Source organism: Passer domesticus, chromosome 4 (genome assembly GCF_036417665.1).
Source record: "Passer domesticus isolate bPasDom1 chromosome 4, bPasDom1.hap1, whole genome shotgun sequence".
Lineage (NCBI taxonomy): Eukaryota > Metazoa > Chordata > Aves > Passeriformes > Passeridae > Passer > Passer domesticus.
The window spans coordinates 58,912,915-58,927,920 of NC_087477.1; the positions used below are offsets into that span (position 1 = coordinate 58,912,915).

General features: G+C 37.2%; 1 protein-coding gene and 1 long non-coding RNA gene across 9 annotated transcripts in view; both read right to left on the bottom strand.

Moving 5' to 3' along the window:
- The window catches only part of GABRB1 (gamma-aminobutyric acid type A receptor subunit beta1), a 112,385-nt gene that overhangs the window by 94,703 nt on the left and 2,676 nt on the right, over positions 1-15,006 (bottom strand). The window lies entirely within an intron of this gene.
- On the bottom strand, positions 1,802-13,637 carry LOC135299344 (uncharacterized). The gene is made up of 2 exons (XR_010361326.1): positions 5,349-13,637; positions 1,802-2,380 (listed from the first exon to the last, which is right to left on the bottom strand). It is a non-coding gene; the product is annotated as an uncharacterized LOC135299344 (long non-coding RNA).

Genomic DNA, 15,006 nt, shown 5'->3' on the forward strand with positions numbered 1-15,006 from the left:
CTCCATGATCTGAAAATGGAAGTAAATCATAGTCACCTAATAAAACACGAAAATATAGATGCAGAAATATATCATGCAGAGAAATAAATCCTTCTTTGTGACTCTAGTTCTTATGCTGTGAAATTAATTTAGGTAATTCTTCTTTTGAAATGAAATCAGAAGTACCATAAAATATCATCCAAGCCTTTAGTAATAAATCTGATGGATACTGATATAACTGGTCACGTTGAAAAGCTCAGGCCTTCAGCAAAAGAAAATAATATTGCTACATAAAATACAACTGCAACTCTTCAGCTGACTTAGGACTGACTCAGGCTATCTAGAATCATAGCCTAAGAACAGCTTTCCATTCTACTCCTGGTTCAGGGAAGAACACCACAGTCTTTTACATGATCCCTAACAACTCCAAATATGATGTCCTTGATCATTGTCCAGTGCAGTTTTTTGTTACCAGATAACATTTCTTTGCCTGATTCATATTTTTGACTAAGTAAATGTTTAAATAACTGTGGCCAGATGTTCATACCTCTTTTGGAAGTTATTTTTTTTCCCAAATATCTTATTTTTAAAGGTTTTTTCGCTTGGAGAGTGCAATATACCCATAGTTCTCCTCCTGCTGGTCAACTACTGTGTTCCAACAGATGCAAATACTTGTAGTGGAAAACAAGGGATAGATTAATGTGTTTTGAAGTCTTTTTTCAACAGATTTTTGTACACTGACAATTTGTTAGCGGCAAATGTCAAGTGACGCAGACTCCAAAGGATCCTACAAGAAAACCAGTAATATCCATTTGAAAACATGGGAAACATAAAGAAACAATGGCTGCCACAGGTACAGGAAGAATGGTTTATAAGATTTTCAGGATAAAATTTGGATGTTTGCACTTCACTGTGTTTTCATTTACTATTTAGCTCACCAAGGGAATCCATTGATATTTTCCATGGAACACCCTAAAGGGAGACAGAAACTGAGTCATAGTATTTTGAGTCTATAAAAACTAATCACAGTATTTTGATTATATTTTTAAAAATTTGTAACTTCTTATAGAAGTACCAAGAAAGCTAAGAGAGAACTAAATTTCACAACACTACTTAATTTCATACTCAGTTGTTGGTACTGCTGGTTTACAAAACATTTTCTGGAGCAAGAAGGCTATAGAGTAGAGTTGGGAATTTGTTTCAGTTCCCAAGATGATAATATCTGTTCAAAATAATGGCAGAGTAGTAGAGGATTGCTTCTCATCTTTGGGAAGATTTCTATGAATTTTTTTTTTCTCTGTTTGTTCAGCAATGAAGAGTAAAGTGATGCTTTAGATTATTTCATTCAATTTTCCACTGTTAAACCAAGTCCCTAGCCTTTTGTGGACCTTTATGTTAATGATAATCACTAAATAAATACAGGAATTTAGGAAGCATTTTTCAATTTTTCAGTGTCTCCCCCACTATACTTCTGCCAAAATCCTCCTACTCAAATCCAGAGTTATGCAGCTACCTGAGCAAACACCTCTAGCAGTAGTTATTGAAACACCAGTTCTGGCTTTTTATTATTTGAGCTACAGCAAGGGATGAGGACAAGAGATAGGAGCCATGGGACAGTAGAATGCAGACAGCTCTGTTTTGAAAGGAAATTTTCTTAGCCATCTTTTCCCATCCAGCTAAATAGAGACAATAAAACATGCTATAAAATTAAATTTTAAAAAATTAAAGTTAAATTAGTTTTTGTATTTCTCTTTAGATTATGCTTACAGGTATCTAGATAGTAGAGATTTAATCTGCTAACAAACAGACCAAAAAGCAATCGTTTTGCATTTAATTTTTAATATTTAATATCTTCTGAGAGATTTCATTACTCAGACACCATCTTTAATGAAAAATGTAGTTATTTTTAAAAATTTGATTGAACTATGACAGATGATATATAATACACCATCTAGTATTTATATTTCAGTCTGGCATGCTCTAGGTATATTATTATCATACTATTTAGACATTTTTCCTGCTGATTCTTTCTGAAATACATTTCACTGGTCCTCTGATACACTTTTATCACTTGACTCAGAACTCAATTTGTCAGTAAGACTGCTTGCATGTATCACTACTACAAAGAAACTGAGAAATTGCCCATGTCTGCTATCAAGGTATTACACCACTCCCTACTAAGGTGAGAAACATATTCTAGCTTGATACTTAAAATCCACTTCAGGGAAACCCTCACCAAACTCAGAAACATGCTGGAGAGAAGATGACTGGTTTGTTTTGGTTTCTTTTTAAGTGCTGTTCTTGACCTGGGTCTAAGGTATGCTTCACTGTCTGCACTGAAGGCTCATACACTATTTGCTTTTCTTGCTTCCAGTGCCATTTCAAAATATCAGTGTTTTCCCTGGAACCAGACAAAAACCATTGAAGGCCATGTAAATGACTCTCAAAGTGCGGGCTAATTTCAGCAGGTCCATAAGTAAACTCCAGCTGGGTATCTTCCTAAAAGATACCAGAAGTCCCCCTTCACATCTGCCATGCAGGTGTTCTGTTGCTCACCTCTATGACAATGAATCAAATACCCTGTGAGCTTTCACCTTTGCTGCCCCTTTGTGCATATCTCATGTGACAGAAGATATTGAATATGGAAAAAAAAAAGATTTGCTGACAGCATACTGCTACATATTCAATGGAAAACCCAACACCGAGAAAATGAGCTGGATTGCTGACATTGAAAAATGTCTTTACTTATCTTATTGCAACATATTTTCACTCAGCCTAGCATGAAAATTCATTCTCGGCACAGATGTAGAAAGCAATATAGAAGTTGCCTATCTACTGGAATTCATACTGTGGAAAATACACTTTCTCCAGGAATTTGATTGTTTCAAGTCTGCAATAATACCCAGGCTGAGTGGTCAAAGCCTTTTATCTACATCCTTATCTCAAAGATGTTGGTTCCAAACTTACCAGAGTAAGTCAAAGCACTTAAGAACTTGTTGAGAAATAATTTATGCCAGCAAAGTATCTTGATCCTGTTTACTCCTAGTTCTTTTCACAAACAAATTTAATATAGATAATTTTCCAGGATGACAACCAGAAAGTTGAGTGAATGCAGGAAGTCATGTATTAAAATAAACAGGTTGCAGGTACATTTAGGTAAGATTGCTTAGATGTAAAAACAGGCATGAAAACAGAATTAATAAAATATTATTTATAGTATTAAAAAAACCAGTAGGGCTGTGCTGTAAGGAACAAAATTACAGGGAAATGAGGAGGCTTGGGAATGATACACTGAATTACAATTACTTTCCATCCGACACCTGAAAGACACTTTGTTCTGGAATACATACATATGCAGAAGTTGGCTTTTGAAAATACACTTTGTCTACTTGTCCTCTTTCTTTCATCTGAATATGACTCATTCAGTACAGACTAGTTATTGCCAACTTTTATTAGTGTTGGTGAGCAAGGGTTCTGATCCAATGTCAATGTGCAGTGAATAGTACAACTCCAAAATGGACTACTCCTATGATGTGTAATGACTTTACACATCACTTGTTTTCTCAGCAACTTTTGAAAATACACCTAGGAAGCAAGAACGTAGCCAAGCATGCCTTTTCAGACTGCCTAAGGCAGATCCTTACCTAGGCTGGTACTTGCAATGGCTTATGATGTGCTGTTTTATTAACTTGAAAGTAAGTAAAATGACCATTGATTTTAAAGACACCATATCAGAGAAAAAACTTGAGGTGAAAAAGCACCAATGAATGTAAAACAAAGGAGACAAAATGACTGCTTTCCTTTCGTGAAAGGAGCAGATACTTATATGTGATACAAAAGTCATAAAATGAATAGATGAGAAATGTCTTGGAGTCAAGGAGAACACCCTGACTGAGATAGGGAAGGACATCAACAATGTCCTGATTTTAGCTCCTGGAGTCTTTCAGACTGGCTTGGAGTAAGAACAGTAAATACACAATGAAGGGTAGGATTCTCCTCACTTAGTGGATAGACTAGATTACATAATTTTTCTCATTTCACACTTTACTCTAAACAAATGTATCAGGTTTTGACATGGATGCAAATATCATGTCATTCTTAGATCCTGTAATTCATTCAGTATTTTTAAGAAGCTATAACACCAGTTCAATTACTGGGACTTTTTGTCAAGTGCATGAAAATTTCCAGTTGGCACACACCAACCATATTACCTTGTGTTGCCTTTGACTGGTCTTTCTCATAGAGATATGGACAAAGGAATGAGTCCAAGAAGCAGTTTTATGCACGAAATGACACTAATATCCATACTGTTTTCAGATGCTTTTACATTACTTGTGCAACTAGTCTGGTAATGTGGTAATGCTTGAATCATGAGACTAAGGATTGCTAAGCAAAAAAAAAGTGCTCCTTGCTTTTAAATTAAGGAGAAACATATTATAAAGCAGGGAAAAAAAAAATCTTTGTCAAGGTCTCATACTGCCTAACTTTAGCCTCCTAACCTTGAAGAAATATCAGCACAGACTTAGTGTGATAGGATTAATAGAGAGAGAGATAAGGATACTTCAAATAAATTATTTAGAGGACGGAGGAAAACTTTCCTCTTTTGTCAGCTTTAGGAACATGCATTAACTCTCTGGTGAGTAGACTGATAACAACTGAAGATATTTGGCACTATTGCACTCAATTCTCATTCCAGCACATCAGTAGCAGTATTTCAGAACTGAAGTACTTGACCTCCTCATCTATCCAGGAACTAAAACTAGGTATCCACATTCTTTTACCTCAGGGATGGCTAACTTTAAAAGTGCTACTCCCAGCAGAAAACACAACTTACCAAGAGGCCAAATGTCTGAAACTGTAGTGCAGAGTTGCAACAGACATATTTTTTGTCTAATAGCACATTGGGCCTGGCACTGACAGAGCACCCAGTGAAGTAAGTGTCCACTCTAGAAATAAGAATGGCAGGCCTGGGAAGAGTATTTTCAGTTACCAGCCACACACTTTGCATGAAGGCTATTGTTTGTTAGGGTGCACTAAAACTCCTTCACAAATGCCTAAAGAAAAATGTATTTTCCACAGAGAGGTATTTCTGCTCATGCTAGCTACCCTGGTAAGTGTGTGGGACAAAAAGCAGAATTTGTGCCAGTCTTTATTGTTTCTTCCTCCCCACATGCCAGCCTTACAATATCTTGCAAAAGACAGTATGAAGATTGAAGGATAAATGTGAAAATCTGCCACCTCTTTAACGATTAGCAAAACTTTCTGCTTTTGCATGTTGTTATTATGTTCCAAAAACTGGGAAAATAATGGTCTGAAATTAAGTAACATTAAAAAGCCTTACTAACAGAATAATCATGCAAGTTGCTTACCTGTTCTGTTAATCACAAGAAATATGCATTTAGTGTATTAAACACTAAACAGAATGAAAAAGCTTCATGTTTGATGTCTGATTCTTCTGACAAATGACTATCATTATTGTCTTCTCCTGTGAAACCATCTGCAAACAATATATTCTTAAATATTAGAGTGCATACATAAACTAAATACATAATGAATACATGAAGATTTCCCAAGCCAGCAGAGAACTGTATGTGCTTTGAAAGCTAATGCTGACAAAGTATGCATGATGCTGTGTGGTATTCAGAAACTTCCCTTTATTTTTACATTCACTATGTTCATCTGGAAACCTACTGTACTGGGCAAAGTACTGTGATGAGTGAAGTTAAATTCACAGTTGCTTCTTGATATATCACAATATGTCATTCAGCAATACCACTGAGGAAAATGTAATTACTATGCAACATCTTGAGCTTTCTTGGGATTTCTCACTAGGTAAGTAAGAAATAAATTCCTGTCAGGACTGCAAGAGTATTGTTGTAGAGATGTAGGAACAGACCAGCTGGGTCATAAGCCATGGTGCTGTGTTGAAATAACTGGTCACAGGGGATATTTTTTTTTTTTAGCTGCAGGCTGTGTGCCTTTTCTTTCCACCTGAGTGTGCAGAAACTTGCTCACTGTCCAAATGAATGCTCATACAATGCATTTAATTCCCATACTATCCCTGCAAGGTAGAAATCTTAATGGAGAAGCAACTGAGGGCCAGAGGAATTAAAACAAACAAACAAACCAATCGAAAAAAATCCATGTAAGGACAGAAATTTACACTTTGGTTCCACTTGAAATCTCTCCCCTGAGACTCTTTCCTTCCATAAAGCAAACAACATATAACCCCTGTAGGCACTGATCTCCTGCTGAACACAAGAGTGAAATCTAAGACACTGGCCTCCAAAACACTTTCTGAGCATGACCCAAGCCACCCGAATCTTTCTTTGGAACAAGGACCTAAACTGACAGCTTTGTTCTGCTGCTACAATGACTGTTGTGATTACCAGGAGGAAGAGGCATTAACACCTACACACTTCCCCAGTTTCAGTACAAAATTCAAAGCTCCTATTACGGATCTATTTTGATTTCTTTATTTTAAAGTCAAATATAAAAATAAAATCAAATGTACCTACAAAGAACAGAAGAGATTCCCACTTGTGACTTTTAAAACTTGCACGCCATTCTGATAATGTGGTTGTGGGTGTGAATAATAAGAAAGAAGATGCATAAGCAGTCATTCATGTTCATTTTGTTTCCACTGCATCTGGCTCAGCATAGACTAGAGGAGACTGGGATCTCAGATTACTCTTGGAAAGACCCAATTGCTTCTTATACCAATGTTTAAATTACGCCATCACAGAATAGTTATGGCTGGAAGGGACAAGATCATCTAGCTCCAAACTCCCTGCCATGGACAGGGACAGCCTTCACTAGACCAGATTACTCAGAGCTACATCCAACCTGGCCTTGGGCACTTCCAGGGATGGGGCATCCACAACTTCTCTGGGCAACCTTTTCCAGCGTCTCACCACCCCCACAGTAAAGAATCTCTTCTTAACATCTAATCTAAACCTATTCTCTTTTTGTTTAAAGCCATTAACCATTGTCCTGCCACTACGTGCCCTTGTAAAAAGTCCCCCTCCACCTTTCTTGTAGGTTGCTTTAGGGACTGGAAGGCTGCAATTAGGTTACCCCTGGTGTCTTCTCCAGGCTGAACAATCCCAATTCTTCATATGAGAGCTGCTCCATCCCTCACCAGAGGAGAGCAGAGCAGAGCAGAGCAGAGCAGAGGGGCAGAATCTCCTCCCTGTCCTGCTGCCCACACTGCTCTGGAGGCAGCCCAGGACACGTTTGGCTCTCTGGGCTGTGAGTGCCCAGGCTGGGTCATGTCCAGCCTCTTATCCATCAGCACCCCCAAATCCTTCTCAACATGGCTGCTCTAGATCTGTCCATCCCCCAGCCTGTGTTCATACTGGGGATTGCTGCAACCCTTAATTTTAACACTAGGCTAGGATGCATGAATACAGCAGGAAAATAGTAAAAATGCTTCAAGGAAAACCAAGCTGTCTGCAAGCCAAGACTCCACAATGACAGAGAATACATTCCCATGAGGGTAACAAACTTCTTGTTTTTTCTCACTTGCTCATTTTCATTCTTTTTTGCATTTTGCTTTTCAGAGAAATCATCATAACAATTAAGCATTTTAAAAAGTTTTTTCTTGATGTCTGTGTGCATTCAGAACAGTTTTTCTCTTGAGTTTACACATATTATTTGCAAAATTTTTCCAAGAAAATGCAGTTACCGCAGGAAAGTATAATCATCTTGTATAAGATTGGTTTGATTCATTACTGATGCAATTTCAATGATTTTCAGAGGAAACTAACCAATGAAAAATGTGAGCCGAGCATGTACTCCAGAGAAGCCATTTGAAGATTATATTCAGACGTGGAAGAACAGCTAATAAATTGGAAGAATCTTTTTCCCTACCAAGATGTCAAATATATTTTTCTTCTATAGTATTTCTATAAAAGATGAATCAACAGCACATGGATATATATAAATCTTAGCTAATAAAGTATTTCAACCAAAGTGTATCGGTTCAAAATTGCATTTGGCTTGCTGTTGCATGAAGTTTGTCCAGCTTCTTGTTCCAGAACTGAAATGAATATTGCAACATGTTGTACTGATCACTTCTGTTTACTGCAAGTTACATGAAATACTGACTTTCCAATTTTTTGGACTAAAAATTGCAAAATTATGCATACTAATGAGTTTAATAGATTCATAATGTTTTAAGTACAGAGCGCCATATTTTTAAATTCCTTTCCATAACATTGTGCTGAATTCTTCATTACTGTAATCATTTGGATGAGAAAAAACCAGCACAACAATTGCTTTATTGCAAGCTCCTTCTAGCCCCACAAACATCCTTGGGAAAAAACCAAACAACTATGCAATTCATAAAAAATGTTGCGTGCATTGCAAAAGGTTCTATATAGTACTACAAAAAATAATCTACCACAGTATTGCTGTTTCAAATCTGTTGAAAAGAATTAGCCATCTGTCATGAGAGCAGCTTGACCTGACGGGCCCTGCAGAGCAGCAGTGAGATCAGCAGGGTCCTGCTGAGCCAGCAGTCCTTTCCTGCAGAGTCAGGCCCTGATGCTCCTCCCTGGCACAACAGGTTGTCCCCAGCAATGCCTCTGCCACTTTACTTGTTCTCTGTGATCTGGAGCACCACTGTTGTCTGGATTTCCAAACAGAAACTGTGTAAAAGTCATTGAAACCATGAGGTTCCACAATAAACCCAGGTTATAAGCTTACCTGAGTAATATGTCAGAATCATCTGCAGATTAGTATTTAACTTCAGAATTTACAGGTGGCTGTCAATTCCATGTTTCATTCCCTTCATAGGAAACCAGTGAAAAAGCTGCACTACCTGTGAAATGTGCTAATATGAATGAAGCCCCCAAATCACATCAATTTTTCTCCTTGAGCAGTGTATTATTTTGATCAGTTAACAGTTTACAAAAAAACCACTGATTAAGGAAAGGATAAATCATAATGGAAGAACACAGGAGGGGAGGGTATCATTCCAGACTTGGTTATTCTCTCATGCTGTTTAAGAGCAACAGCACAGAAAATTATAAAGACACAAAGGTTTAAACATTATGTAAACTGGAGAGCTGAACTGCTCCTGCAAGCTGCTGAGTAAACTTGAGCTGGTGGAGCTAATATGGACTTCATTTTAGTGGTGTAAGAAATTTTATCAGTGAGCATATTCATTGAAAACATGGGACTATCAGCATCTATTCCACTTGTATGGGACAGGAGTCCTCAGTGCACTGCAATAATTAGTGCTTACAGAAGCTCCTGAGATACACAAGCAAAAACATATCCACATGCCATTGACATCTACTCATGTTACTTCAGTTTCACTTACGAGGCTCTTCAGGTTAAAATTATGCTACAAAATGAATTTACTTCCTCTTTTAATATGATTAAGATCCTGCATAATATTTAGACACCATTTATGTGTTTCAACAGTTTTAACTTTGCTAACTCTTCAATTCTTTCTACAGGCAATTAAAAAAGATATGACTGAAATTCTTCCATCTCAGTCAAATGCATTGATGAGTTTTAATGGAGAACATTTATTCCAACCTTTAATTAAGTTTGGCAGTCTGAAATCATTAATCTATGCTTTGAAACTACGTACTGTAACGTGAGCATTTAAAACCACACAAGTCAATCTTGTTATAAGGTGGATGTCTGAGTGATAATGCAGCTTTCTAGAACCTGCCTTTGAATCTTTTAAATTACCTTTCCTTAGTTCATGACATAAACCATTAAGGATTTGCCCTAGCAAGGGATGAAACTAACCTCAATGTCACATTGCTTTGGCCAAAAGTAACCATTTAATCTTGAAAGGTTATTGTAAAAGTTGATAGGCAAGAAATCTGATCTACATTTTCCATCCCACGTAAACCTTAACATAGTTATTGCTTAAAGAAAGAATCAACTGCATTATCTGGTATTATTCTGCTAGATTATGCAGTGACTCCTACGACCAATTTCCTTGCGAGCATATTTGCAGTAGTTTAGCCTTTGGGGTGGAAATAATTTCCTTTTAATATGTTTTTTGGAGCACTGCCAGAGTTACAGGCATTTTTCATGTGAGAGAATTCTACAAGCATGAAAGTGCAAACCTTGAGATTCTGGGTTCTCTTTCTAGAAGAAAATAAGGAGTCTCAAAGAGCATTAAAGTATAAAATCTTTCCAGTAGCCATCTTGGCTACTTTTCAACACCTGTCAGAAGACCTTATAGTTATTTTTTCGGCCTTTACCGACGCTTTAAAGTCCAGCACACTCAAGATGGATGGGAGATAAAAAACTACCGAGAATTCTCCCAAGCAGCTGCTGTTTGGAATACAGTGATCAACAAAACACATCAGCTGGGGATACCTCTGAATGAAGGCAACCTCTGGGTTTGATTTAACAGTTTGAGCTGCTGTCACAGAATACCCAGCATCCTGTGAACAGGAACTGGTCTTTCTGGTAATAGCTTTTGAGGTCGTTACTGTTCCTCCACTGAGGTTCCTCCCTCTTTTCCCACCTCAGGGTGAACTTGTGGTGTGAGTGTTCCCTCTCTTGGTTGCACAGCTTCAGCTTCAGGTCTGTACTGAGCTGCAGTTTGTAGATAATTAATCATTACAGCCTAGAGGAGGTATGGAACTTTTCAAGCTATAGAGTACAAAGTAAAGCTGATATAAAAAAAAAAAGGACTATGCTTTGCAGGCATTTGAAATGCATGCTTTGAATTTCCTTATGAAGAAGAATTCTTAGTTTGGAAGGTTCTGACACTCTCTTTCAGAAGTCAGATGTAAAATCCAAAATCAGAAATAGAAGGGAAATGCAATTGTGGAAAATGTGAAAGCTTTTAAATAAGCACTTGTCCTGTACACAAGAAAAAGAAACATGAAATTAGATTTTATGGATTTATTTTTCTATTTTTAGAAAGAAGTTAATTTAGGAGAATGTGTCTTTGTGTTCCATTATTACACAGCTACTTAGCACTGTGAATGTTTCCAAAGGTTTGCACCAAAACTGTAGGACTTGTGCACATTAACAGATCACCAGCTGGATGTTTCCAGCAGTCACAGCACAACCATGTTGTCTGATGCATGTACACTAAATAGGCAGTGTCTGGGAAATCCTTTCTTTTTCCTTTCCACACAACTAAAAAGCCTACCTCTTTACAGGCATACCCTTTATTTAATGAAATCCTACACACCTCAAACTAGGTGCTAAATCTTCCACTACTAAAGGGGAGGGTGTCACCCCTTTAATTTCATAGGCACCATTACGATATGATTAACTCTCCATGGTGGGAGTCAGGAGAGTTGCATTTGTGAGTTTAACATTAAACAAAAGGAATACGTATTTTCTAAAGGCATTCACAGCTATTTTGTCTAAGCCTTGAAACCAGAAAAGTACTGTGCCTATCAGCCTAAAAAGGAAAACGTGGACTACAGCTTATATCAACCTGAAGCTGGTCTCAGTATTGTTCAACATTTGAAAAATTAAGATATATCAGACTTCTGGATCATACGAGACAACATTCACATTATTGCTTTATAAGTTTTGCCTGTTTATCAATTTCGTTGAATAAATGCTTATTCTTTTCAAATCAAAAATGATCCAACAAAACATCCACTAACAGTGACCCAGTCATTTAACCTCAAGCTGCCCATTTCTACATTCATTCCACATTTCACTCTCTAATATAATTGCTCCTGTTTGGAATAGACAGTGATGAAATGTATTATTACTTGATTAGTTTTTCCATATTTGCTACAAAAAAAAAATCAGTTACTAAACATTCTTATTAATATTAAAGTGTCTCTGCATGTCCTTCATGCTCTTTAGGACAGTTGCTATATAACAAAAAAGTACTTCTCCTTTCTTCTTCTGCACTACAGCTACGTAAATTTTCATTAATAGTTATTAAGCTTTATGACTTTTCAGAAAAAAAAATTAGTTTAATCTAATTAGTTTAATATGAACATCTTCTGGTAAATATATTTAGACCAAGGACCATTTATTATCATTTGTGTTTCCACACTGGCTGGGGCTAAAGGAATTTTTGACATTTTAGTTCTATATAAACCAGCTTTACGATTACAAAAAATGAGACTTGGCTGCTGTGATGCAAAGAAGCATGAGATGGGGCTCATAATGCCAATTTGGTTCCCTAAGATTTATTTCCTATGTTGAGATTCACAACAGCACCATGCTAAATTCTCAGACACCTAATTAAGACAGAAAGGAGGAATAAGATATGTGAAATTCTGGCTACTCCAGTAAACACAGCTAAAGTCTTTCTCAATCTGCAAAAAGTGTCTTAAGATTATCTCCATCCATGCACAGAAGTCCTACCATTTCTGGAGCTGGGGTCTAATGCACGAGCAGTGGCCTGCCAGGATCAATGGTCAAACTTTCAGGGCCTTGGTTCTAAGCATTACCCAGTTCAAGTGTTTAAGCCCACAGATTCAGATTCTCTTGGCTAAACATCTGCAACTGTAGGATGCCACAGCCACCTGGGCTAACATCAGCCCTGAAGTAAGGGGAAGGCCTTTGCTCTTCAAGGCCCTGGATGCTTCTGTGGCAAACTGGAAAACTTCTGTTTGTATATATATCTATATCTATATCTATACACATACATACCTAATAAATGCATATATGTTTATGCAGTCGGCTTAATTAATTATCACCTTTACAAAAAGGATACAAAAACTGAGTGGTTTAAGCTAATATAAATCCTTTCTGAGGCAAAAAGATGTTACCCTACAGGTTGGGATGTTAAATAAACTAATCTCTGCAAGATTCGTGGCTTATTTGGGAGATCAGATAAATGTAAGAGCCTTGAATACAATTTTGGAGAAGCTAAAGAATTATACATTCTTTCCATGATTTTATTTACCTCTTTTTGCTGGGACATGAAACCTTCAGTCTGTGATCACAGAAACTACATCATCATCATCATCATCATCATCATCATCATCATCATCATCATCACTGTAAAATCGGTATGACAGGTCAGGAACAGTGTTCCCAATATAAAATAAAGGGATTTTTAATTTTTTTTTTTCTCTTTGGTGTCTTTTTTAATGACTCCAGAAAATGTTCTTTATCATAAGCATTTTTTAAAACTTAGGACATGTACATGACATCTTTTACCCATTATAAAGGTTTGACCACCTTTACTTCAGTAAGGAACACATTTTAGAGAAAATTACAACATGTACTTCATGTGAATTTTTTTTGAGTCCAGTTACTTCTCTCAACTGTGTCTTAGTAGACAGAGAAATACATTATTAGCTTGCTTGCCCTGAAGCATGACACTAATTACTGCCAATCATTCTGCCCATGTTTATTCTTGATGTACAAGCAGCACCTTCTGCCAACCACATAAAGGCCATCAGAATAAACCAGACATCACAGAAGCTTAATAGATCTAGTCATAGCATGGTTCTTAATGAGCTCTATGTTCATGTAGATGTCTATTATACTTATGGAGCTCCGTCATGAATGAAAATTAGCTGAATAGTCATTAACTGAGACAAAGAGAAAGGTCACTTTGTGCCTTTGGAAGATAATGCTTGGAGTTATTTTAGCAAGGCTGTAAAAATCAGACAGAAAACTAAACTAAAACTTATCTCATGGTACCTTAGGGAGGAAGCATGGTTAGAACCAGGTCACTAGGATGTTTACATTCTACTTCTCCTGCTTGTTTGTTGTATGACAAGCTCTTCTGATTATTTCCTGCAAAAATCAACATAAGATTATGTACCTGATGTCAAATGGAAGAGTCATAAGAATGAGCATTTCAATTAATCGTTCTGCAAAAGCTGGTATGCCAGCTCACCACAGTATTACTGAACTCCCAAGCAGGTACAAAACAATGCTATTTAATGAGCTGAGGAGATGAGGACTGAGCAGTAAGGGAGAAAAACTGGAACAGTTGACTTCAAGACTGTGCAAGTCCTGCTTCATTAACTGAGTAAAGTATTTTACAATAGTATCACAGATTAGAACAAGCAGTTTCAACCAGCCAAGCTGCTTGAACAAACAGCAGAATTGGGTGCTCGCAGAATTCAAAATAATTCTGTTGCCTATATCTCAACTTTTTTACCCAAGGACTGGATGTACTTGGACATACAAATCACCCTGTTGACATGGCAGACAGTCTACAGCCATGACCACATCTCACTCAACACACCTTCATAGCCCCTCTCTCTCTCTCCCTCTCCCTACATATATAATCTTTACTCTTATTTATGCATTGAGACTGGAATACAAAATTTAACTCTGTGGGCACCATGACTGGGAATGTGTGCCTCTGTCACTCTTGATGTAAGGTTTCATGTTCCTGAGGAAAGCCAAGGGATAAGACAACTCCCTCCAATACTGCTAGGGTGAGGTGACTGAACTCTGGTGGATCCAACCAGACTCTTGTCAGGAGGAACTCACAGGATGAGGGTATTGCTCTCCTGGCTCTTATTACTGGTTTCCTTCAGCAACAAAACTGCCCTAAAGCCAGAGGACACTCTAAATTTAGATCTGAAAAACATTTCTGGCTCTGAAGCCACAAAACAGTAGCTCTTACTAAATAAAAAAAAATAAATCTGTAAGACACAGTTTAAAGGAAAATAAGATTAATTACTTACATGTGACTGCAACATTAAGCATCTCAAGGCTGTGATTTATCAAAAATAAGAAAAGTACTAGAAGAAAGCATTATTTTACTAGGTAAAAAAACCCTTTCTTCTTATGCCAAGATATCAACCGCCTTGTTTTTCTATGATGGATGAAATTACTGATCATTGTCCAAAACCAGGAAGACAATCTCTAGCAACACAATAAAGACCTTGCAACACAGAACACTAGATATGGTACGCTCGTACAGGTAGCACTTGTGATATCAAAGCCCTTCCAAACTGATTCAGAATGGAGACTCCATATTTTGCATTCAGGACTGGCTACAGCTACAGCTGAGACCGGTTGCTTCCTTCCACTGTGAGATGTGGCATTTTATGAAATGAAAACATTTTCTTACTTTTTGACCAGTTTTAGTCAAGC